The sequence below is a fragment of the Eptatretus burgeri genome, chromosome 11 (genome assembly GCF_056783735.1).
Source record: "Eptatretus burgeri isolate ZD-2024b chromosome 11, Ebu_testis_v1, whole genome shotgun sequence".
NCBI classification, from domain to species: Eukaryota; Metazoa; Chordata; class Myxini; order Myxiniformes; family Myxinidae; genus Eptatretus; species Eptatretus burgeri.
In genome coordinates this window covers 10,749,502-10,768,878 of record NC_140971.1, presented here as the reverse complement: position 1 = coordinate 10,768,878, position 19,377 = coordinate 10,749,502, and the positions used below count along the sequence as shown (strand labels likewise).

At 45.3% G+C, this 19,377-nt stretch overlaps 1 long non-coding RNA gene across 3 annotated transcripts in view; it reads right to left on the bottom strand.

The window, feature by feature from the left end:
- Positions 1-5,166, bottom strand: part of LOC147016496 (uncharacterized) — a 20,971-nt gene extending 15,805 nt beyond the window's left edge. For all 3 annotated transcript variants that reach the window (XR_015049069.1, XR_015049070.1, XR_015049071.1), the window contains exons 1-3: positions 4,819-5,166; positions 1,612-1,742; positions 1,111-1,288 (exon numbers count right to left, since the gene is read on the bottom strand). This is a non-coding gene — a long non-coding RNA (uncharacterized LOC147016496). The remainder of the gene's footprint in view (positions 1-1,110; positions 1,289-1,611; positions 1,743-4,818) is intronic.
- Positions 5,167-19,377: the final 14,211 nt, after the last annotated feature.

The following is a 19,377-nucleotide window of genomic DNA, read 5'->3' as shown; positions in this document are numbered from 1 at the left end:
TCTCCTTCCTGAAAGTCCCTGTAATGTCCATCTTGTATACCCCATGTTCCCCACTGTTTTGTCCTTTCCACTCCCGCCCCTCTTGTCTCATGCCCCCTAGCTGTGCGTTGTGTGTTAAGCCCCTGTCACACCTTGACGATTTAGCCAGCGTATGGCAACATATCAAAATTGATCTAAAACGCTGGGGTACGCTGAACTATTGATGTTTTTTTTCAGTTTTATGCGTATATTAACGAGTTGGACATATGCATAACGTATCAATAAGGTTTTTTGGCAAACTACATCCAAGCTTTTAGATCCTTCCTTTTCATCAATGGCTTCTTCCTTGCCATCTGTCCATGGAGGCCAGTTTTGTGAAAGGAACAGGATATTGTTGATTGATGAACACTGACCCTCCCCATCTGAGACACAGAGCCTTGCAGATCTTTCAAAGTCATTGTTGGATTGACAGAGACATCCCGAACCAGCTTCCTGCTTGCCCGGCTGCTGGGTTTGGATGGGCGACCTGATGTGGGTAGAGTCTGGGTGGTGTGATACGTCTTCCACTTCTTAATGATGGATTTCACCGTACTCAAAGAGATAAATGAGTGACTGAAATCTTCTGATAACCCTCTCCTGAACGGTGCTTCTCCACCACTTTATCTTTGACTTCTTTGGAAAGCTCCTCAGTCTTCATGTTTGTCTATTTGGTTGACCAAGTGAGTTGCACCTTAAAACTCCTTAGATAAGTGGGGGAGCTTAATTTTTAAGTGAAACCACTGATTACATACAGGTGAAGCTTATTATACTTATTTTGTAACTTTTCACACAAATAATTTACACCTGAAGTGATTTCCGGTAAATTGGGCAAAAGGTTTGAATATTTAAACAACTGAGAATCATCAGATTTTCTCTGTTAATCAAACTTATTCACATTTTATCTACTTTTTTTTTAAAGTTTCATCCCTTTGGAGTAGTTTGTGAAGACTCTATATATTAAGTTTGATTTGAAAGCATTATGAAATAAGCTCAGATGATATCAAAGTGTGACAACTTTGGAGTGGGGGTGGGGGGTGCATACTTCTGCAGGCCACTGTACATGTTTTAAAAGGTTCTTCTGGCTATACTTACATGGGCTCCACCTATTAGGCATGAGCTTTGCAGAGCGACAACCCCCTCCATCTCCGTAGGATTGTACTCCAGTCATTTCCAGGAAGAGAATGACATTCTCAGTTTTATAAAGCAGTCCACCCCGGAGAGGGAACATTCAACGGTCACTTGTTTCAGGCTTGTGGCTCTCGTTTCTTTTCTTAAAAAGGTTAAAAAAAAAAGGGCTCATCAATCCAAAATGAAAATAAGGCAGAAACAATTATTCACAACAATAATCATACCAAATCAATAAACAAGAAACAAGAATCAAGTCAATGGACAATAACAAGAGCAGAACAAAGCACGATAACAAGGATAATCAAACAAACAAATGTATTACAAAAACAATGGCAGGTCGGTATTCGATTTTAAAACAATAAATCAAACAAAAGAAACCATCCACCTCCCTAATGACAAAAGACACCAAATTCTAAGTAAATAAAACCAAACTATTTCTGCCACCGCACGCACGCACACACACACCTCTGGGGATGGCTTTTCGACACAGCTCACAATTCATTGTCACCAGCGCGCTGCCCGGCTCCCCACAGACTGTTGCCAAGCCAGAGTATATTTGGAGGCAGGATAGGGCCATGGCCCCATGAATGAAGAACCTGCAGTGCAAACCACAAAACGAAGAGCACCAGCCACAAATAACCTCCACAGTGTGGTAAAGAACGTTGTCTTGGACAGAGACACTGTTGTTACACAAGTGTCCAAGTGTCTCTCTGACATCCCCTCACAAATCGAAGGGAACAAAATATTTACAGACTAGAACGGGCACTCATAGAGCGCATACCTTCGCCGCCACTACTTTTTTTGTTCTTGGTATGAGTGTGGGGAACTGGTTTCATATGAATGGTCTTATGACACAAACCACATATCTATAATGTCATGACCCCCCCCCCCCGACTTCCGGGGGCTACGGACTAAACAACAATCAACTCATGTCGTTTTGGCGAGTCTTCACTCACAAGCTCGGTGAATACAACGTTTCAACAAGAGAAGGTAATCTCGTTTGATGCTGGTTTCATGCAAATCGAATAAGAATTGACTGAGTTATGCCGAAAACTGCATATTTTTCAAGGGCGTGACCCCCCCCCCGACATTTTACCCCAACCGGTGACATGTGTTATGACGTCATTGTGTCACAAGATTGGGCATTAAATTCTGAACATTTTGGTGCTGGGTTCATGTAAAGCGGACAAGAATTGACCGCGTTATGACAAAAACCGCATTTTTTCAGGGTCGTGACCCCCCTGACCTTTGACTCCTAACCGGTAACAAGAGTATGGGCGTCATTGTGTCATATTGCATATCACAAGATGAGGCGTTGAATTCTGAACATTTTGGCATAAGTTGCATGCAAATTTAATAAAAATTGACCGTGTTATCATAAAAAAACGATTTTGACCTTTTCGTGACCTTGACCTTGACCTTGACCTTTGACCCGAACGATCCCAAAATCTAATCGAATGCTTCCTGGCTAATAACCAATCATCCCACCAAATTTCATGCAATTCGGTTTAATACTTCTTGAGTTATACGAATCACAAGATTACAAATAAATAAATAAATAAATAAATAAATACACGCCGACCAAAACATAACCTTTCGCAGAATGCGAAGGTAAAAATGATATCAATGAACCTCAAAATGTAAAACAAGACATGATCGATGCTAAAGGTTCTAAAAATGAAGGAGGAGGAGGAAGAGATTGGGACCATACTCTATGCAGAGCGTTGGTGCTGCCTCAACAGTCTCCTTGGCAATCGGGCACAATCCCGGACGGGTCGCCACTCCGACACAGTATACCAGCATGCTGGCACTCATTTTGCCGACTATGGAAGGATGACAGGCAGAGCCAACCCCACCTGGTATTAATTCAACAGCTGAGTGTGATTTGAACTCAGGATCCTAGGATCCAAAGCCTGCCACGCTAAACATTAAGCCAACAACAGGCATTGTGTTAATATGAATGTCTTTTAGCAAACTTGCCATTATTTATGGAGGAAACGGAAATTATGCCTGGTGTTGGCTTAATGGTTCGGGTAGTGGGCTTGGGATCCGAGGATCCTGAGTTCAAATTCCACTCAGCTGTTGAATTAATACCAGGTGGGGTTGACGCGGCCTGTCATCCTTCTGTGGTCGGCAAAATGAGTGCCAGCATGCTGGTATCCTGTGTCGGAGTGGCGACCCGTCCGGGATTGTACCCACGAGCCAAGGAGACTGTTTAGGCAGCACTAACGCTCTGCACAGAGTATGGTCCCAATGGATGGATGGATGGATGGATGGATGGATGGATGGATGGATACGGAAATTGCAGAACATTGACAATTTGTCCGATGATGTTTTAATCATTTTTAAAGCCTTTGTTTACATCTCACATCCATTTCGAGTTTGAAACCCATGATCCTGCCTTGTTCAAACAACAGTAGTGTGTCAAACAATCTTTATGTATCCTGACTGATGGTGTTCTTACAACTAATTTATAATTTCTAACCATTGCTTCTTTGTTCCCTTTCATGTTTCCTTTCCCTTCCCCTTTCATGTTTGCTTGCCTGTTGTTTTTGATACCTGTGTCAATGTTTCTTTTGCAAATGAAGAATTGAACCTCCTTGCAATAAAGAAGAAAAAAAACGTCAAATGTGTGTCTGTGTCTGTGTCTGTGTCTGTGTCTGTGTCTCTCTCATACCATACTCTTCACAGAGCGTCGGTGGTGCTGATGCAGCTCCTGAGCAAGGGTCATGCTGGGTGGTTTGCATTGTTTTGCCAGCAGTCGTTATGGCAGCAATTTGGAATTTGGCCAGGATTCCGGCGCTCGCCTACTCTACACGAAGGACACCGTGGGATCTTTAACGTCCACCAACTAATGCCAGAAGATGGTACGCCCAGTTCAACGTCCATCCAAGAGACGGCACACACATTGATGTAATCACCCTGCCAGTGGAACACCGGGATGACAGTTTATAGTTGGTTCGGGATTCAAATCCAAGCTAGATAGCTTTGAGGCAAGTGTGCATCCCCGAAGGTCATCCTGCAAGCCCGTGTGTAGGAATACAGTGAGAGTAAAGAGCGGTCGCACGCTTCTATTTGACCTTGAACAAGGAAATGAGGAGGCCATTCGGCCCATCATTGCCATGTTGCATTCATGAGTTAATTTCTTTTCTTCAGCTGCAAACAACAATCTTCTTCATGTTTTGTTGAAGTCCAAGTAACCTGATTTTGATCAGGTGACCCAACTTGTACAATCGATCACAGATAGTTTTGGAACTCGTTTCAGGGTCCTTGGCTTCATCCTTTTAAATCCGAAAATAACATTTTTTTTTTGCCTTATTATCATTTCTTTGTCCCGATTACTGATATCATTCAACTAAAACTCATTCCCACACAATTCTTCCTTTAGAAGCAGATGCCACAGTAATCAGAAAACACCATTAGGTAAATACATGGTGAAATAGAAAGGAAGTCACCACCGTGTGCAGCAATCTCCTCGGGGCAAGGCTCGAGTCAGAGAACCAAGCGCGGAGGCGAAACCTGGTGGTGCCCTTTCAATAAATGAGCATCGACTCTCCCACTTACAAGGTGTTATTCGCCAATAAGGTGAAACAGGAAAACGCCGACACAGTCAACACAAAGCCGAGTGATGCGATGGCTTTGTCCCGTGGAGGGGAACAAATCTGAACATACCGTTGTGCATTCGTCGACCATGTTTTGACTCCAATCCTCCATCGAGTGAATGCACCACGCTGCGTGATCTTGTCCTGTTCCATGAACCTCGACTCCTGTGGAAAAGAAAAACCTGCAAGTTGTCATGCGTTTCATTGTTAGCATTTCCAAAAAAAAAATATTTATACTGCAGTTTAATTGCGGTTCACCTCGTTTACCTTTACTTTAAACCACCGGCGTGCCACGATGAATCAACCCCGGCACAGTTGCATTTTTTACATCAGCAAATATAAGCACGAGGATGTGAAAAATAAACAGGTGATTATATTGCATCGAGTAACACTCGGTTTCAAACGAACAACGCATAGCCTTTTGGATCCCACACGGTATTGCGGAACTATCACAAATTTGAAAGGGTAAACCAACACAATCGTGTCAAATTGGTTCACCGTGTCGGTGTGACAGGCGTCAAGCCATGATCGAGGACCGACTTGGTTTCCATTGAATTTTATATTTTGAACACCGTGGAACATGAATCGCAACACAAACACAAACCTGCAGCTTCGAAGTACTTTGACTCTGAATTTGGCAACTTGGACGGAATCTCGCCCCGGGCGTCCGTGCGCGCAGAGGAGTAAAGTATTTGTTACAGTCCGTTTGCCTCTCTGGCAATGAAACAAAAATGAAAAATCATTCCAAACAGGAAACGTACCTGTTTTTAGGGACATCGTAAAAGGACACAAATTGGCACGAATAACTAATTCAACGTGTTAGATAAAGTGGCGTAAAAGACAGTGCATCAATGGCGGTAAACTTCCGGAAAAAAAACTATCGTTCCAAAATCATCAGTTCCTCCGAAAAAAACCAACAGAAGTCCCAGCTCTGGATTGTTCAGTTTCACCAATCGGCTTCGTGCGGTTACCATCGCGTCCGTTATTCAAAGATCACGAACAAAGCTAATCCAGATTGTGCTCGGAAACGCAAAGCAAGAATTTAAAAGACCCTTCCCATGTTACCGCTTTGGCTTAGCGGTTAAGGTGGCTGGCTTGGGATCTTAGAGTCCTGATTTTGAGCACCTATCTGCCATTGAATTACCACCAGGTGGGGTTGACTCGGCCTGTCATCCTACCAAGGTTGGCAAAATGAGTACCGACGTACTGGTAATAGGGGCATTGCGTTAGTGGCACAGCCGCACCCTCAGCCAATGATTCAACCCGCACACAGCCTTGTGCTGCATACGAAGAAGTAGGGTTATCAAGACTGCATGTGGTAAGGTGTTCTATGAACTCTCTAGTTTCGTTCTCTTATTATCTCCCATTCTCTGCCTTTTCTCAACTGGTTCAAGACAGCTGTTCATCACTACCTCATACATCACCTGTACCTATATTCATGATATCTTCTTCCCGAAGCACTCCCTTCTACCAGATTATTGTGATTTATTTTCCTCCTCTCCCTCGCCTCTTTTCGTTCATCAGTTGTCCGTTGCTTTGTTCCGTTTTCTGTTTCATTACCACCTGTCGCTTTCCTCTTCTTGCTGTATTTCATTCAGCTTATGTGTAGCTTGTTCACCCCCGTGTGTCCTTCCACTCTACCTCTCCCCTTGATCCCACTCTCACTTCTACTCTGCTGTTGTTTCCCTCCCCCCAACCCCCTTTCCATTTTGTTCCCTTACATTGTGGTTACCATTGCTCTTCCATGCGCCTCGATCATGCAAACAAAGAAAACCTGGCCTTCCATGCAGGGTGCCCAAGTGAATTGTATTTCTCTGTACAGTGCATCAACATAACTGAGCTTCGCTTGTACGATTTGCCTGAATGCACGAAAAGAGAACCCCACCAGATCACAACAGCTCAGCATAATCAAGCTCTGTTCGTATTTGGGTGAGTAACTTCCATGGAAGACCAAGTCGTTTTGGGGGTTTTTTTGCTATACATGATCGAGGCTCGTGGAAGAGCTACAGGAGAATGGAAGGGAACAAAATGGAAAAGGGGAAACACCAACAGCAGAGTTGAGATGAGAGTGGGATCAAGGGGAGAGGGAGGAGACACATGGGGATAAACAAGCTGCACACAAGCTGAATGAAACACAGCAAGCAGAGGAAGGTGAAGGTGGGGTTGAAACAGGAAAGGAACAAACCAACTGACAATTAACAAACAAACAGGGGTGAGGGAGAGGGAGAAGAATCACAATAACCAGGAAAAGGAGAGTGCATGGGAATGGGGTCATTTGGGGTACAAGCGATCATGAGTATGGATGGGGGATGGCATGAGGTAGTGGTGAACAGATGTCATGAAACAATGGAGAGAAGAATGGGACTGAACAGATTGAGGAAGTTGGTTCCACGGGTGGGAGAAAAGAGGAACTAATGAGTAGAGGAGAGCAGTGATTCTGGATTATTGGAGTTTCACCAGAAGGGGGTTGTTGGTCAACCTTGTTCACCCTGCAAAAATATTGGGGGGAGAAGGCAGAGCATGGACATAGCAGAGGGTGCAACATCAGAAAGGAGGTGGTAGAACTCAGGGTGACCACTGCCCTGTTTGTGATATGAAGGTGACAGACCCACAGATTCAACTTCATCACGGGAGATCCCAATGACCTTGAGGGCCTTGGTTTCCACGGCATCAAGCTAAATGGAGTGTGAGGCAGGGGGCCAGCTTAAAGGGTAGAGCAGTACTCCATCAAGCTGCAGATGAAGGCCTTGTAGGTGGATAAAAGTACAGGTGTGCCAAGGAAGGACTTTGCACGACAGACGATGCCCAGTCAGCAACTGGCTTTGAAGGTCAACTTAGAGGTGTGGTTTGACCAAGAAAGATCATGGTTGATCATGAGACCCAAAAATTTGAGTGACTGAACTTCAAGTGGATCGTTAAGAAATAGATGGGAGGATTTGCCAGACAGTACTTTTGGAGAGAGAAAGAGTGACTATTTGGGCTTTCTCAAGATTGAAAGCCACATTCAAAGTGCTTGACCGGTTTGTGACTCTATCCAGTTGTGCAAAAGGGAAAAGGCTGTTGCTTGCCTATCTCAAGGATGGAGGTTGTTTTGGCAGAGGGTGGAGTCATCATCAAAGAGATAAAGAAGATTTTCAAGAGTCAGAGAGATCGTTGATGAAGATTAGGAATAGGATTTGGCCCAGAACACTGCCTTGGGTCACTCCACCTTGTCAGGTGCTAGAGACATGGAGTCGAGGAGCAGTTGGGTATGACAGGGTAAGGTGGGCACAGAGAGCAAGGGGTTGGGGACAAAGGATTTGGAAGCAAACACACAATTGAGGCAGTCAGCCTTTTCATGAGCGGAATTTGCTGCGGTGCCACATGAAGTGAGGGATGGGTAGTAGGGGGAGCGTACTCCAGAGACAGGCTGAACAAGGTGCCACCAGGTTTTGAGGAGGGAGACAAGTTTGAATGTTCAATCTTGAGGTTGGACAGATGTTAACTTTTGGCTCTCCTGAGAGCGGACAAACATTTGTTGCGGGCTTTTGGAATGATTTAAGGTTGCTTTCTGTTGGATGTGCCCACAACATTCAGTGCACCATTGGTGGGAGGATGGGTGTGATAACTGAAGATGAGATGGGATGAATCTTTGCATAAGGGAGGTCATGTTTCTGTGGAAGAATTCCAAGGCTCAGTTAATATCAATGGTGGTAGATATGGGAGACAGACCATTCCTGAAGGGTAATGGCTGCTATCGATGATCAAGTTTGTGACCCATACATAAACGTCAATAACTCTCTTTGATAACATTTGTTTTTCTCGGTAATATTTTCACAAACATTTTACGAGACAATCATCCTTACAATATCTACCTTTCTCTGCTACGTCTGGGTCATGGATCTATTGATCATTATTCATAGGTTTGTGTGTAGCCTGGTGTTGGCTTCGTGGTTCGGGTGGCAGCTTGGGATCCTCGGTCCCCGTTGGCCGCTGAATTAATACACCATTGGGTTGACTCAGCCTGTCATCCTTCCAAGGTCGGCAAAATGAGTACCAGTGTGTACTGGTAGAGGGGCACTGCATCAGCGACAGTCACGCTTCCAAGAAATGATAGCGACCCCGGCAGCTAAGCTGCCATTCACAAGAAGAAGAAAAAGAAGATAGGTTTGTACCGACACTCTTTGGTGTTTTCTGTTGAAAAATTTAAAAACAGATTTTTTTTAATCTTCAAATTTTTTGTGTCGCTCCACTTTTTCTAGCCACTGCAAAACACAGGCTCTGGCATACGAGTTGAGAGCCTTCAGATCTTTTGGACTGCAAGACTCGAGTGTGAGAGGGCAATTTCGGAGATGCTCCATTGTTTGAGGAGCCTCTCCATAGTCAGGATCATTTGGGCCCTTTTGATTATATCCCCACTTCTGCCAAAGGGTGGAAGTAACCCATCTGCTTGAGCACCAGCGTCCAGAGCAGTCAGGCTTTACACCAAAGAGGTCAACGATTGACCATATCCTTGCTCTTCGGGTCCTCACCGAACGCAGACGAGAGCTTCGGCAGGGGCTGCTTGCAGCCTATGTTGATCACTGTAAAACGTAAAAAAAAATAGCTCTGCAGGCCGTGTTAAGGACTGGATCCATATTCTTAGCATGTAAGGAACGGCCCCATAAAGGACAAGCATATTCCACTGCCGAAGATCACAAAGCGAGTGCAGCAAGTCAAATGGTCCCTGGGTCTGTTCCCCATTTATAGTTGGTCAACTTCCTCAAAATGTTGTTTCTGGATCCTACCTTCACCTTTGTCTTAACCACATAATCTTCGTAGCTGACGGTGCGGTCCAGGGTAACTCCAAGGTATATTGACTTGAGGTTGTGAGTCAACCTTCTCCCATCCGAGTGAACATTCAGCTTTTGGTTTTTCATCCTTGTTCTTGCGATGAAAGGCACCAATTTGCGTCTTCTCTGGATTAGCCCGCAAGTAGTTGATGGCGTATTATTTGGTTAATCCAGCTAGTGCATCAGTGAGGGACTGCTCTACTTTCTCAAACGATTGATCCTGGGATGCAATGCAGAGATCATCAGCATAGAGGAAACTTCTGGTGTTTGTGTGTATGTGTTGATCATTTGTGTAGACATTAAACAGCAGGGGAGCATGAACTCTGCCTGGGGATAGACCATTCTTCTGTTTCCACCATCTGCTGTGATTACCCCTGGGGTCCACAAAGAAATGTCAACTGGCCAGCATGTTTTGAATCAGATCTGTCAGTCTTGCAACTTTTGTTATCTGGAATAACTTCTGCACAAGAATCCTATGATTGACTGTGCCGTATGCCATAGTCAGGAAAACAAAATCAGCACCAGGTATGAGCCCTTTCTCATGACCATCCTCAATGAAGTGGGTGAGATTCAGAAGCTGGCTTGTGCAGGACTTTCCAGGTCTGAAACCTGATTGCTCAGGGAGGAGATGCTGATCCACAAAGGGGGTTTGGTGATATTAAAAAATATATATAAAGAGTCTCTCGAGTCGTTTGTATGTGTGACACAGCGGGGACATGGGCCAGAAGCTCTTGGTGTTAGCAGGATCTTTTCCAAGCTTCGGAATAGACACTATTTTTGTATGTCTCCACTGCTTTGGGATCTTATTGGGAGTCAAGCACCTGTTGAACATATCTGGTAAGCACTCGAGAGCTAATGGTCCGAGGTGCTCGATTCGTTCACAGAGGATGTCATGTCCGGCAGCTTTGTTGCGTGTCATCACTGATGCCAAGTCAGAGTTCACTCATGGTGAAAAGTCTGGTGAAGTTTGAGTCCTCCTGGTCATCATTAGCAGGCCTTGGAAGTTTAATTCTACAAGGGCGATGGCCTGAGTTTTCTCGGCTCTCCATGAGGAACTGGTGAGCGGCTTGGTCTGCTGTGATCTCACATGAGGTTGCGCTTTCATGAAGTCATTTCCCAGCATATTTATGGTCTTTCAGAATTTTCTGCCACTGTGCGTCAGATGTGTCGACTCAATCAGCTCTTGTCACTTATTTTGCCACTTCTCTGATATGGCATTGATCAGTCTCTCTTCAGATTCCAGGGTATGATTCCCAAAGGGATTAGTCTGGAAGCAGTTGGTATAGTCCTTGTGGAGTTCCTTAGCATCCTGTGACAGTCTTGGGATGTAATTTGTCTGACAGCCTCTCAAGATAATGGTCCGAGAGGACCCAGTCATCGTATCCAGAACAAACATCAAAGTTAGTGCCTTAGTGGGGGAAGCTGGGAGGTCTTCGATTGCAGCGTCCGGGTGTATTGAGAATTTCTCCTAGTTTGCCTTTTTCAGGATGAAATGTCGGCAGAAGGGAACCGCACGAGGGGCAACCACTGCATGGACTTTGATTCCAAGACGTCAGTGTTGGGAGTTTGGAATCAAAGTCCAGGACAATTTTCTCGCATTGGTTGGCAAAGCAGTTTGAGGAAAACACCAGGTCCGGATTATGACCATGTCTTCATCTGCTGCTGTTGAAGGAATTTCATAAAACTTTGCATCATGAATGAGGGACAGCTGTTCTTGCATCTGACCAGTTTTCAACTAATTCCCTTATCATCGTTTGTTTCTGAGTATCTCCAAAGAACACGAAGGCTGTTGAAGTCACTCATCACCACATCAACATAATTATCTGGAAAACCATCTAGGAAAGAGAACTCCTCATTAGGTGGCTTATGGACTGCACTTACAGAGATCCCCATAAGCTGGATGGGAATGACTTCAATGTTACCAAGCTCTGACATGGAGGACTTGTCAATAGAAACTCTGCTGTGAACAAGAACAGCACTGCCATACTGATCATGGGGTCTCTGTCGCAAGTGTCATATCGGGGATTCTTGGATGGATCCTAAAAGCTTCTCGATTCTTGTTATGTAGCAAGCCTGGCGTTGACAGCAGTGAGGGTGCATGGCTTGGAATCTTAGGGTCCTGAGTTTGAGCCGTGCTTGCCAATGAATTAACACCAGGTGGGGTTGATTCAGCCTGTCATCCTTCTCAGGTTGACAAAATGAGTACCAGCGTACTGGTAGAGGGGCATAGCATCAGCGGCACAGCTGTCAGGTTAGGTATGGGAGCATGTGCCAGAACAGCGTGTCGCTGCGTCCACTTTTCGCCGGTACTCGAGGGGCCTCCATCTGGCCATCCCCCAGGCAGATGCCAGGCCCATCCCCATCTCCTTGAGATGATGGTCGACCTGCTGCAACCATGAGGCACATGGTCGGCCCACTGGCCTCCTCCACTCATGAGACTCCCTCGCTGAGAGAATCTGGTGAGCAGGATCAGCGTCAGGAAAACGAACCACATGTCCATACAGCCGCAACTGACGCTCACGGACTATGCAAGTAACAAATCTCATCCGAGTCTCTCTCAGCAACCGCTCGTTGGACACAAAATCCGACCAGCGATAGCCAAGGATTCTCCAAAGAGACCTGGTACCAAAGGAATTAAGTCTCCGTCTCAGATCCTTGGTCACAGTACAAGTCTCGCATCCATAGAGCAAGACTGGAAGTACCAAGGACCTGAAGACTTGAACTTTCGTCCTCCCGCACAGGTACCGGCAGCGCCACACCCCATGATCCAGTGAATCCATAACTCCCCAGGCCCGACCCAGACGTCTATTGACCTCTGACTCACAGCCAGCAGAGACATGAATATCACTGCCAAGGTAAGTGAATCTCTCCACGACCTCAACATCCTCACCACAAACAGACACAGACAGGACAGCAGCATCCAAGATGTCATTGAAAGCCTGGATCTTAGTTTTCACCCAAGAAACCCGTAATCCCAGCGGCTCCGACTCCTCATTCAGCACCTCGAGGGCCTCCAAAAGGATATCTAAAGTCTCCGCAAAGATGACTGCATCATCTGCAAAATCAAGGTCCGAGATCTTGACATTCCCAAACGATGCACCGCAGCTTGATCTCTCCGACATTCTCCATAAAATCCAATCCATACAAGTGCTGAAAAGTGTGGGGGCAAGTACACATCCCTGACGAACTCCAGTAACAACTGGAAATAAGTCAGAGATGGTACCACCACACTTCACAGCACTCTCATACCAGAGTAGAGTTCAGACATCAGATCGATCAGTTTTGGTGGCACCCCACGAAGACCAAGAATCCTCCAGAGGACATCCCGATTCACTGAATCGAGCGCTTTACAGAGATCAACATAAGCTGCAAGCAGCCCCTGCCGAAACTCTCGTCTGCGTTCGGTGAGGACACGAAGAGCAAGGATACGGTCAATCGTTGACCTCTTTGGTGTAAAGCCTGACTGCTATGGACGCTGGTGCTCAAGCAGATGGTGGCGAACCCTATCAAGAATTATCCGAGCGAAGACCTTGCCCGGCACTGAGAGCAGCGTCACCCCTCGGTAGTTGTTGAAGTCTTGGCGATCACCCTTCCCTTTCCAGAGAGGAACAACAAGGCCCCTCTTCCAATCAGTTGGGATGATGCCTGTGTTCCAGGCAGAGCACAAAACTGCATGCAATGACACGAGTGCAGCATTTCCACCAGCCTTGAGAAGTTCAGCATGGATGCCACAGATCCCTGGAGCTTTGCCCCGTTTCAACCGGTTCACCGCAGCCCGTGTTTCCACAAGCGAAGGTGGACCACAGTTGATTCGAGGGTCAGCAACGGGATTGTAACACCCTTGACGTCCAACTCGACAGCTGGGGGATCAGCCTGGTACAACCGCTCAAAGTAACCGGGCCAGCGGGCCTTCACTTCAGACTCCTCTGTCAAGAGCCTACCACTCTCTGCTCGAACTGCAGTGCTCCGAGGGATGGGCTTGGATGAACGCAATGCGCGAATTCCCCTGTAAGTGGGACGAGAATCACCTGTCCACAGGTGATGCTCTATCCCCTCACAGATTCCTTGCACATTCCTCGCACATAGGCCTCCTTGTCCACCCTCAGTGCACGTACAGTTTTACGCCTCAGCTCCCTGAACAGCTCAGCTCTGCCATTCAGCCTGGCCCTGCGACTCTGGTAAATGGTATCCAGTGTCCCTTGAGAGACAAAATTCTTCTTTGCCCTGTGGTGAGTTCCAAGACATCCACCGGCAACATCAAGGACGGTGGTCTTGAAGGCACTTCACAACTCTTCAGGACCCCCCAAAGCACCCAGACCCCCCAAGTGTCCACTCAGCCTGTTCGCAAACTCCTCAGCTACTCTCTCATCCCTGAGATTGCCAACATCCAGCCGAGGCTGGGATGGTACCATTCTCCAGGATTTAAGGTGCAGCTTTAGAGTTGCTACAACAAGCCTGTGGTCAGTATTGAGGAACTGAGCACTCCGGTAGACCCTGAAGTTCTGGATCATCCTCCAACGACCGTCAACGAGGATATGGTCAATCTCCTTTGCCACACCGCCAGTGTTGGAATACCAAGTCCAGCGATGAGCTTGTGGGCGCTGAAACCATGAACCAGCCACCCTAAGTCCATGACTTCTTGCAAAGTCAAGGAACTTAGTGCTATTCTGGTTCATAGTTCCTGACCCATGGGGACCAATACACACCTCATAACCATCCCTATCAGTTCCAGTCGATGCATTGAAATCCCCCAAGACTAGAAGTGTATCTCGTCTGGGGCACTGATCAACCACAGACTCGAGCATGGCGTAGAATGCATCCTTCACGGTGAGATCACTCGCCTCAGTCGGAGCAGAAACAGAGACCAGGTAAATGACACCTAAGGAGTGACGAATCCTTAATCTAATAATACGCTTGTTGACCGGTGTTACCTTAATTATCATTGGGGTCAGCTTATTGGACACAGCTACAGCAACTCCTTGGGTATGGTAACCATCAGAGAGACCAGACCAATAGTAGGTGTAACCACCCACCATTATCTCGCCGCAATCCGGTCTCCGAACCTCAGAGAGAGCTGCAATCCTGATGTCCAAGCACTTGAGCTCAGATGATAACAGAGACAGGTGATCATGCTCTCTTCGGGATAGGACATTTCAGGCACCCACCCGAAGGGACCGCCTCAGGTTAACCCAAGGAGACCGCCGTCTGGTGGACGACACCTCAGCACCACTCCGACACACTCTCCCGCAATATGACCCAGGGATGTTACCCCGTGGTTTCCCTCCTAACATCAAAGATTGGGGGTCGCGAAGGCTTTGCCCCAATCCCGTCATCCGGTGAGCTGCCCTGCGAAGGGAAGCTGCACAGGAGGTACTCCCACGGAGTGGGTTTTCAGATTTATTTGCGTTTTTGCGTTTTGTGGAATGAAGGGTTTTACGGTGGCCGGAGTGCAAATCCTGCCACCAACCTCCTAATAAAAAGTAACCCAACTGCAGGAGGACGTCCGCAGACACAGTTGGGCACTAGATACGGATGACCGTTGGCTCACAAGGAGCTCCTCCGCCCTTTGACAGGTTTTGCTTTTAATCCTGCTGGGTGTCCATATCCAAACACCCTCCTCACCACAAAACCTGTTGGGGGAGACGGTTTTGTCGCCGACAACCCGACCATGGAACAGGTTAGTACAGGTTTACATGGTACCTGTAGCAGGTCACAGATCCAACCTGACCTGGTCACAGATCCAACCTGACCTGACCTGACCAGAACACAGCACATCTATGCCCCCAAAAAAATGATGGCTCCCTGGCAGCCAATCTGCCATATGCAAGAAGAAGATGTTATAGAGCACTCTCTTGTTCAGATCAAAAATATTATATTTGATAGGTCGGTGTGGCATCATAGAAGGATTCGCAGGCAAAAGCCTGACAAGGACCGCAACATGAACGCTCCTTCTGTGGCCCCAAATTTTAAATTAAAATATTAATAAATGTACCCTTTTTATTAATTGGAAGAAGAAAAAAAAACAAGCTGAAATGAGCTAAGATCCTCGTCCTCTTAATGACTACGTCATAAAAACAAATATGACGTCATTGTGATGTATCAGGTTTGCGATAAATTATCTGTGCTAATGCCCGGCTTGATTCCCGCAAACAAAATTCAAACAGCTTGCCTAGTTTCGGAGATAATGGAAGAGGCGATTTCCATTAGCGGCGATATTATGACGTCAACTTTTTTCTAGGAAGAATTTCCAAAATCGGAGATGGTTATTACCTGCGCGTGGGCTTTCTGCATATACATGGCAAGTCTCACGAAGATCCGATGAAAACTCTGGGTTGTGAAACAAAAAATGTCAAAAAATAGGAATGACGTCATAAAAATTGATATGACGTCATAGTGATGTACCATATGTGCGGTAATTCATCTCTGCTAATGCCCTGTTCGATTCCCGCAAACAGAATTTTAAAAATCTTGCCTAGTTTCGGAGATAATTTTTTAGGCGGTTTCCATTAGCGGAGATATTTTGACGTCATAACTTTTTTTCTTGGAGGAATTTTCAAAATCGGAGATGGTTACTGTCTGCGCAGTAGGATATACCACTTTTGCAAAAGTAGTTGCTGGAATGAAGCACGATGTGCCGATCAATTCCGCTAGTTAAGTTAGGTGATCGACCAAAGTTTGAAAATTTTCCCGCCTTTTTTGACCGCGGGCCGCCATTTTGAAATTTCAGGAAAAATCCATATTTTTGGAAATAATATTGATTTTTGAATATTTTTTAAAATATATTTCTCTGTGTTTAGATGGCCGAATGCACTTCAGTAGGCACCAGTATGATTGTAAGTACCCATAAATAGTATTCACAAACTTGTCCCGCCATTTGGAGGAGTTGCCATTTTGGAATTTCACTGAAAATCCCATATTTTGACAATTATTGCACGGCACATTGTTCGGCATTTACAGAATATCAGTAATAGCGTTTTCATAAAGACATTATTAATGACAAATGAGAGCATGATCAATTAATTATGAGAACAACCAAATATGTTTTTAGTGATATGGTTTTCATATATGACAACATAACAATCTAGCAAACAAGTAACTACACAGATATCTTAGAGAGAATATTGCGTTTGTTTTGTGTAGTCTGGGTAAAGCTTCCTGTGCTCTTCCACACACTGCAGCAATGCTTGACGTTGTTTCTCATCATTGCACATATGAATAAAGTCAGACACTAGCTTAATTCCTCATTGAGCTAGATCATTAACGACACGCAAAGAATTAGCACTTTTGAAAAATTTCCTGTAACTAGCGAACTTGTCCCACATAGCCACAGGGGCTCTGACCATTGATCAGTCAAGGTTTATCTGCAAGTACACAAAGAATAAAAAATATATATTTCATCAGATATACACAAAATATACGATTTTTACTGAATTTCCAAAATGGCAACCCTTTCTCAAAATGTCGGGATAAGTTTGTGAATAATATTTACGGGTACTTGCTATCATAATGGTGCCTACTGAAGTGCATTCGGCCATCTAAACACAGAGAAATATATATTTAAAAATATTCAAAAATCAATATTATTTCCAAAAATATGCATTTTTCCTGAAATTTCAAAATGGCGGCCCGCGGTCAAAAAAGGCGGGAAAATTTTCAAACTTTGATCGACCACTTAACTTCACTAGTGGAATCGATAGGCACATAGTGCTTCATTCCAGCAACTACTTTTGCAAAAGTGGTACACCATACTATACTGCGCAGGGTATTTTTACATATATATGCCAAGTTTGAGGAAGTTTTGATGAAAACTGTAGGCTGTGAAACAAAAAAGTCCACAAGAAGAAGATGAAGAACAACAATGTGAGTAAGACTTAGAGATCCTCCATGAGGATCTAAAAAAAGGTCATTCAGTAGTGGTTTGCGTCCGCATTCAGATGTACTTCAATATAGATTCATTCTCATATCAAATGTAATCGACTCGACAGTTAAAAGCACTTTCCAATTTTTTTCGAGAATTAAATTCGAACAAAGTTGTCCAAAACAAGCGAAGACTGCACAGGTCGTGCACAACATCTACGACCACAGCAACATGAGCTCCTGGTCCGTCTGATGTGTGCTGCAAAGCCTTCGGGCTCGACTCGCGTAATCGAACGGCTGTGAAGGAGAACGCAAACGCTCAGACCACCTCGACGCTAATCTATCCATCGATACCCTACAAAATAGAAATGATGGGTCTTTGATTTATAAAGGTAAATTTGTGATTCAAAGTCGAAAGTTTCGTCTTCTTCAGAAGAGCCGTGAAGTCGAATCAGGACGTGGAGCATCTTATCCGTACCGTCTCCGGGTGACAACGCAGCACAATTTAACTTAAACGGCAAATTCGTTTTTCCATAAGTACACCGAGTCAATGCATTATGGTGTTTGTATCGTAATACAAACCGAGATGGTTCCGTGGTATACTAATGGCCAAAAGACCCGAAGCGTGCCAGAAATTGGACGAGGTTTGTCTGAAATACCCAAGTGTGGATCGTACCGACAAAATGTTTGGTGTTGTGTTCAGAACATGTTACGGAGCACCGTTATCAAACAATAGAGATGGCTACATGTTGCGGTTATCCACCACAATTGAAACAGAGGATGCCATACCCACGATTAAGCAGAAGAAACAGCCATCACTCGAAACCACGACCATCTCCACCCAGCTACCAGCACATGTACATGGACAGTTTGAGTAGTGAATCAAACACCTGTTGCCATTGCCCATCAGTTACCACAAGAGCACTTGGAAAAAAAATTATCAATACAAATTTCTACAAATTAAATGTACCATTGTCTATTTATAGCGGAGAGAAAGTATGTATGTACGTATGTATGTATCATCTACTCCTCCAAGAAGTTTTCACCAACGATACTAAAACTTTCAGAGTCCCCCCTCCCCTTCATCATACAATCCCAGCACCACTCCCCCCTCCACAATCCCACATCAACCATCACCCCCACAATACCCATCACCATCCCTCCACTGTTCCCCCACAATACCCCCAACCACCCCAGACCCACTCTCCCCCCAACACCACTCCCCCATCCTCTGGGGAAGGATATTGACACGGCACGACACAGCAAGACAGCACGAATATGACACGAACACAGACACAAATGGCATCCCGCAAAAGTATGAAACGAGAGGATCCTGTAACCTACAAAACACCTGGTCAACCTGCGAAGGTGGGACAAAGCATCCATCGCCCATTTTGTCTGCCGTGTCCGAGTGTGCCTGAGCAGTGTCGGCTGTTGGGCGACGACGGGTATTTCTGCTGGAGTAATATAACCGACTTATCAATTGATACAAAATGCCTCCCTTATAAACCGTCAATCAAACAGAAAAAAGACAAAACCTACCAATCTGTAGTGATCATGCGACCGGCGTTTTCATCTTCACCGACACTTACGCCTTCTTCCTCTGAAATCGCTCGCACAAGGCTCAAAACGATTCGGCTCCACAATTCCCCCGAAAGCGTCTCCATCACTAATCTTGTCTCCAACCGTTTCTTCAAAACCCCAATGATCAGTTCCAATATTCTGAGAACCTTCAAAGATGCTGACGACGGTGTGATGAGTATCGGAATCCAAGCTCGAAATACACCGTTTCTCTGTGCAAAGCCACCATTCGCATCAAGATGGCTTTAAGATGCAACGTCGCTGGTAAAATTGAAAAAAAATCGACACTCTCGGACTTTTTTTGACACTTTAAGATTGGAAAAGGAATTTCAAGGTTTATTCCCCTTCAAATTAGACCGTGATTAATTATTTTCAATGGT